Source organism: Tupaia chinensis, unplaced genomic scaffold (assembly GCF_000334495.1).
Source record: "Tupaia chinensis unplaced genomic scaffold, TupChi_1.0 Scaffold000493_1, whole genome shotgun sequence".
In the NCBI taxonomy this organism is placed as follows: domain Eukaryota; kingdom Metazoa; phylum Chordata; class Mammalia; order Scandentia; family Tupaiidae; genus Tupaia; species Tupaia belangeri.
In genome coordinates, this window is record NW_006160005.1 from 3,878,451 (window position 1) to 3,885,509 (window position 7,059).

At 38.8% G+C, this 7,059-nt stretch overlaps 1 protein-coding gene and 1 long non-coding RNA gene across 3 annotated transcripts in view; one reads left to right on the forward strand and one right to left on the reverse strand.

Annotated features, from left to right (window-relative positions):
* The window catches only part of SHISA6 (shisa family member 6), a 380,723-nt gene that overhangs the window by 287,265 nt on the left and 86,399 nt on the right, over positions 1-7,059 (forward strand). The gene's annotated exons all lie outside the window — the stretch shown is intronic.
* LOC102481179 (uncharacterized) overlaps positions 1-7,059 on the reverse strand; it is a 67,787-nt gene that overhangs the window by 3,454 nt on the left and 57,274 nt on the right. For both annotated transcript variants that reach the window (XR_001370967.1, XR_335679.1), the window contains exons 7-8: positions 6,524-6,560; positions 5,459-5,497 (exon numbers count right to left, since the gene is read on the reverse strand). This is a non-coding gene — a long non-coding RNA (uncharacterized LOC102481179). The remainder of the gene's footprint in view (positions 1-5,458; positions 5,498-6,523; positions 6,561-7,059) is intronic.

Genomic DNA, 7,059 nt, shown 5'->3' on the forward strand with positions numbered 1-7,059 from the left:
GCAGGAATGGAGGGTTTCCTGCTAGCTTATGGGCATGGTTCATTCGATCTAAATGGGCCTCATACAAGACATCCTCCATCTTGATCTTCCATCCTGGACCCCCCTCTCAAGTGCTGATCTTTCCCCTTTCTCTCTACTTCTCCCTATTGCCAGGAGAGCTTCTACTCTAAACCAAAGTGCACATGAGAAAGAAATTTTCTCCTCCGAGCTCTCATCTGCCTCAGTAACAGACCATCCAACCCTGAATTTCTTCCTTGTTATGGATGAAACTGTGTCCCCCTTAAAATTCATATGTTGAACCTTTAACTCTCAATGTGAGTGTACCTGGAAATAAAATCTTTAAGGAAGGAGTCAAGGTTAAATAAGGTCATAAGGATGGGGTCCTAACCCTATAGAATTAGTGTCCTTTTAAGAAGAGACACCAGAAGGCTCCCTCTCTGCACATGCTCAGAGAAGAGACAATGACAAAGCCCATAAAAGAAACCAGTCCTGATGGTACCTTGATCTTGTACTTCTAGCTTCCAGAACTGTGAGAAGATAAATTTCTGTTGCTGAAGCCACCCAAGCTGCCATAGTTTGTTAGACTAGCCTGAACAAACTAACTCCTTGGGTTTGGAGTCAGAGAGAAGCTTCTAATGATCTTAGCATTGTTCATACCACTGAACCAACTTAGAGTCCCTCTGCTGTTTCCTCCCCTGAACGTCCCGTTTTTCCAATGATAGTTATGCATACCTATAAGAAGAGATCAGGAGCATGTCTAGAGAGCATTCCTACATGTATCATTCCCTAGAGGCACATACAGAAAACTGCTGATGCCCTTCAGCCTTCTCTCACTTAGGAATAATGTTCCCCTCAAGAGGACCTGAAGGCCACCCTAAATCCCATCTGTTTTGATCCTCTTTCACAAGGATGATGACACACACTTCTTAGGAACAGTCAGGATACAGCCTTCCAGGCGAGTGGGTATTCCTCCTCAGTCTCCATCAATAGCAGGTACAACAAGATGAGAAGGAACAGAGCGGATGTGAAGGAGATGGCAATTCAATTCAGTAAGCACCAAAGTCATTACTCAGCATCCAAGCAGTGTGTGTGGGTAGGGCATAGGGTAATCATCTCATTTTGCCCTGACAAGTGTGTAATGCCATGTAATGCATAGTCTATCCTGACAGGAAGCAATGGAACCTAGAGTGAAAATAGGTTGGGGGACTAGCAAGACACAGTGCAGTCCCTGGGGCTGCACAGTGGGGTTGTCACAATTCCCAGCCTACAGGGGTACAAAGAGGGGTAGGTTCCAGAACCCAGAGAAAATATAGGAACTCCACATACAGGAGCAACCCAGGTGAGTAGGAGCTGCAAGAATACATAGTTTAGGTGACCTCCTTATCCACCCAGCCACCAATCTACTGCTCATGTTTCCTGTTAAACCAGAGGGTCAGGGATCTTGAGATAAACAGAGAGGAGAAGGTAATTCTAGATTTGGAGAGCTGATGGAAGATACCAGCATGCATCCCTCTGCTCCAACATGCTGGCCTCATTTCTGTTTTCTAATAAGTTCCCTCTTATCTTTCATGTCTTTGCTCAAATGTCTTCTGCTCAGAGGAATTTTTTGCTGATCTCTATCAAATGTAATGGTGCTTGACCCGTAGGATATCTTCTGTAGCATCTACTACAGTCTGCAATCTACTTGCTAGCTGGTTTTTAGCTCATGGCTGGGACCTAGACGGACTATTGAGTCTGTTCGAACACCTGGAATAAAGTCACAGTGAGGGGACCCTGTAACTAGCACTGTGCCCTAAAAAGTTTCATTTTTTTAATACTTTTTTTTTTTTTAGAGATTTTAGGTTCACAGCAAAATTAACAGGAAGTGCAGAGATTCTCGATATAGTCCCTATCAATATCCCTTACCAGAGTGGTTCGTTTATTACAATTGATACACCCACATTGATATATCATTATTTCCCAGAGTCCATAGTTTATATTAGGGTTTACTCTTACTGTTGTCCATTCTATAGGTTGGTATAAATGTTTAATATAGGTATCCATCACTATAGTATCAGAGTATTTTCATTCTCCTAAAAATCCTGTTTTCTACCTATTCGTTGTCCCCTTCTGATCCAAAGCATTAATATTTTTACTTGTCTCCGTAGTTTTGCATTTTCTAGAATTGATATAGTTGGAATCATATAATATGCAGTCTTTTCAGATTGGCTTTTTTCACTTGGCTAAATATGCTTTTAAGTTCCTTCCATGTCTTTTCATGGCATGATAGCTCCTTGTGTGTATGTAGTAATATTCTGTTATCTGGATGTATACAGTTTATTTATCCATTTATCTGCTGAAGGACATCTTGATTGATTGTTTCCAAGTTTTAGAAATTATTACTAAACTTCTCTAAATACTATGTTGTTATGTTTTGTTTTTATGTGGACATAAGTTTTCTCCTCCTTTGGGTAAATACCAAAGAATTTGATTGTGGGATTGTATACTAAGAGTATGTTTAGTTTCATCAGAAACCACTAAACTGTATTCCAAAGTCTCTGTAACATTTTGCATTTCCAATAGCTATGAATGAAAGTTTCCATTGCTCTATAATGTTGCCAGCATTTGGCATCAGTGTTCTGGGTCTTGGACATTCTACTAGACATGTGTTAGAATCTCATTGTTGTTTTAATTTGCATTTCCCTGATGGCATATAATGTACAGCATCTTTTCATTTGCTAATTTGCCATATGTATATTTTCTTTGGTGAGGTGTCTGTTAAGGCTTCTAGCCTATCTTTTAAGGAACTACTGGGTCATTGAGAAAGTCATGATGTATTTTTGCTTAAAAAAAAACATAGAAAGATACGTCATGACTTTCCCAATGACCTAGTATACCTATGTGATTCTCTTTCCTCATTTGTCTGTTCTTTCACCAATATCACACTTAATTAGTGTAGCTTTATAGTAAATACTGAAGTCAGGTAGTGTTAGTCCTTCAGCTTTGTTCTATTCCATGTTGTGTTGTCTAGTCTAGGTCTTTTGTGTCTTCATATAAAATTTGTAATCACCACATCAATATCCACAATATCTACAACATAACTTGCTGGGATTTGGATCGGGATTGAATCTATAGATCAAGTTGAGAAAAATTGACTTTTTGACAATACTGAGTCTTACTATCCACAATCATGGGCTATTTCTCACTTTATTTGGTTATTCTTTGATTTCATTCATGAGGATTTTGTAGGTTTTTTTCACATAGATATTACACATGTATTTTGTTAGATTTATGCCTAAGTATTTCATTTTGGGAAGTGCTAATGTAAATGGTATTATGTTTTTACTTTCAAATTCTACTTCTCTGTTGCTAGGAGTAATTGAATTTTGTATATTAATCTTGTATCCTGCAACCTTTTTATAATCACTTACTGGTTCTAGGAGTTTGTCAGTTCTTTCAGATTTTCAACATAGATAATACTGTCATCTACAATGACAGTTTTATTTCTTCTTTGGAAATGGCACTGGAAGTAGCAAAGAACAAAATGGATTTAAAAAAAATATCAACAGAGATGTGAAAGACAAGCTGGAGATGCTCTTGAAAGGCTAGAGCACAAGGACTAAGAAGTGAAGTGGTCAGAGAAAAGACATTTGTGCTCAGAAAATAAAACTCAATATAGAGGGGCCAGCAGACATGATGGTTAAGGCGCTGCATTCCCACATGACTGTCCATCAAATCCCACATACAGCGGCTTGCAGATCACTCTGGTATATGCGTGCCCAAAATCCCAAGAGAGAAACAGAGAAGAAGAGGCTACGGTGCGACCATTTCCCCCGGGGAATGTGATTTCTCGCTTGCCCTCTCTCTGTCTCTCTCTAGTGAGTGCACATGCCCAATGGCAGGAAAAAAAGAAAAGAAAGAAAGAAAGAAAGAAAGAAAGAAAGAAAGAAAGAAAGAAAGAAAGAAAGAAAGAAAGAAAGAAAGGAAGGAAAAGAAAATAAGGGGGAAAATCAACTTAGAGTTATAGAGAATTCTGAATTGAAACACTTTTTTCTTCAAAGACAGGTTTTACCCAGGCCAGCCTCAAGCTTGCAGTCCTCCTACATCAGCCTTTCCAAGTTACTGTGATTCCAGGCACACCTGGAATCATGCCTGACGTTTGGGTTGCACCAGGAAACAAACCCATGCCAGCCTCTAGAGCAGAGCATCTTACCAGTGCATGTGGCCATGGCTGGGCTTAAATAAAAGTGGTTTTTTTTGTTTTTGTTTTTTTTTAAAAAAAGAAATTAAATCAGTACGAAGGATAAAAGGGCTAGCAGTTGGTTTGGAGATTAGGGTAGCTGGTTCTTACATGGCCAACTGACTGGTTTGAGTCCCATATCTGGTGGCCTGAGAACATGCCGGTTTTGGGTTGTGCCTGCATGCCTAAAATGCCAAGAAAAGAATAGAGGATAAGGGATTGAAGCATGCCCATCCCCTCAGGGAGTGATTTCTCTTTCTTTTTGGCAGTAATTGTGACTTCATAATAATATATAAATTATGTAAAATATATATAACTGTGTGTGTGTGTGTCTGTATGTGTGTGTGTGTATAAAATAGGATGTAGCAGAAGAAAACATACCTGAATTTAGAAAGATCTAACAGGTAGATAGAATGAGCTCCCTAGGCATAATTAATTAAAAGCAACCAACACACAGTGATTGTTAGTGATTTTTTTTTTTTTAATCTCAAGGATAAAGAAAGAATTCTTCAGATGTCCAGGCAAGGAATTTATAAAACAACAACAACAAAAACTATTGGGAGCAGCAGTCGGCGTAATGGCTATATCACTGGACTTTCATGTAGTCGACTGCGCTTTGAGTCCCAGACCCCATGGATTAAACTCATGCCGGGCGCATGTGTGTGCGTGCCCAAGATCCTGAGAGGAGAATGGAGGAGAAGGGATTGCGGCATGGCCATCCCCCCTGGGGGGTGATTTCTCACTTTCTGTCTCTCTGTCTCTCTCTATCTGTCTGGCAAATGCATGTGCCCTATAGCAAAACGCCCTCCAAAAAAGAAAAAAAAAAACCCTATCTACAAAGAGCACACATTAGGTTTGCATGTTCTCCACAACATACAACATAAGGTTGTGTCAATGCCAGAAAGTGGCAATTGCACAGTAGAGGGGAGGGTTTTGCTCCAAAAACAGGCCTGCCAGGGTGTTATGTAGTTTCCAGAGCAATATGAAGACTTTCAGATATGTAAAAATCCCTAAAATAAATTGTATTTTTAGCCTAAAAAAAAGTGCTCTAAGATGTTTATCGGACAACTACTAAGCGAGTCAAAAGAGTTGATCAGAGAAGACTGTGATGCTGGCGGTGAACATGGAAACAACTTAAACACACGGGCCTAATTATTCTCAATGAAGTCAAAAAGAGCATGCAAACTCCATGACTCTTGGAAACAAAATAAAAAGCACAAAGTAGAGATAATCACTTACCAACATTAGAGCAAGATGTTTGACAGCATACAGGTACATCTGGAAGGAAAAGCAGAGGAGTCATAAGGATGCACTATATTTTTCCTCCTTACCTTATTGTGATAGGTAGACGTCAGCAAAGTCATGACGCACTTTTGCATAGAAAAATATGTCGTGACTTTTCTGACAACATAATACATTATTAGGTATAAATCATGTACTAAGTCGTTAGGTACTGCTTCATTATTGGCTGCAATAATTACATAAAGTATATAGGCTTGACAATATTCATAAATCAGTTGTAATTACCTTAGGGCTAAATTGAACACCATCAAGGGAAAAAAAGAAAAAAAAAAAAACACATGGCCCCATAATTGTAATGATGTGAAGTAAAACAAACAACAACAAACATATTAAAGGCAAAAACCAAAATAATTACGACACCAATGTAGACAAATCAGGTATGAGACAAAGATAAGCAGGTCTGATTCCTTTATCAAAATGCAGACTTTCAGAATGATTCAAGAAATAAAGTCTAGTTTATGGTACCTAGAAGATATACACCTACAACATAAGTATTCTAAAAATATTAAAATTGAGATTCAAATAGCAGGGAACCAGCAGTTAGCGTAATGGCTATGTCACTGGACTCCCACATAGTCGACCGTGATTCGCATCCCGGACCTGGTGGCTTAAAACTCACGCCGGGCGCGTGTGCGTGTGTGCCCAAGATCCCGAGAGGAGAATGGAGGAGAAGGGATTGCGGCGTGACCATCCCCTCTGGGGGGTGATTTCTCGCTTTCTGTCTCTATGTCTCTCTCTGTCTGTCTGGCAAGCGCACGCGCCCTATAGCAAAAAAAGAAAAAAAAAAAAACAACCTCTCATAAAAAAAAAAAAGATTAAAATAGCAGCATCCACAAAGCACCAAGTGATGCAAACTTAGAAAAAGCAAAGGTTGTACAGAATCCAAGTGATAAGTCATTTTAAAGCAAAAAGAGAATTGAAGGAAAAAATTCAAAAACATAATTTATAAGGGGAATATTTCTTGTGCAATCCAGAATTCAAAGGACATGAAGATGTAATTACCTGAAGTATCCAGTAATTAAATACTTCCATCGTTAACCTACAAAGAAACAAAAACATTTTGTTCTAGTGTCCTTGGGATATTTACAAAATTTGACCAATATATAGAAAATGTCATAAATTGAACAAAAATGAATGAAAACAAATGAATTACTCATCATCTCAAAATGTAGACGACTACCACTAAATAAATCCTGGAAAATTAGGAAGTCATAATAAAGTTAAAAGCAGAAGTTAATAAATTATAAAGAATAGATTAGTTAATTCAAGAATTTTGACTTAAACAAAATACAAATGAAATATACAAAGCATGCACTCATATTAATGATAAAGAACTAGAGAAAGGGCCAGATGGTGGCACAGCGGAAATCCAACTGGACTTATGTGGAAAGTACTGGTTTTGTATCCCAGGGCTTCCCTCTGCAGGCTGGTGCATGCTTGCCGATGATCCTGGCTGGCCAAGGCTGGGAGTGGATTGTGTCATGAAGAGTCCATTGAAGGTGCCTTCTCTTTCTTACTTTCTCTCTTTTTCTCTCCTC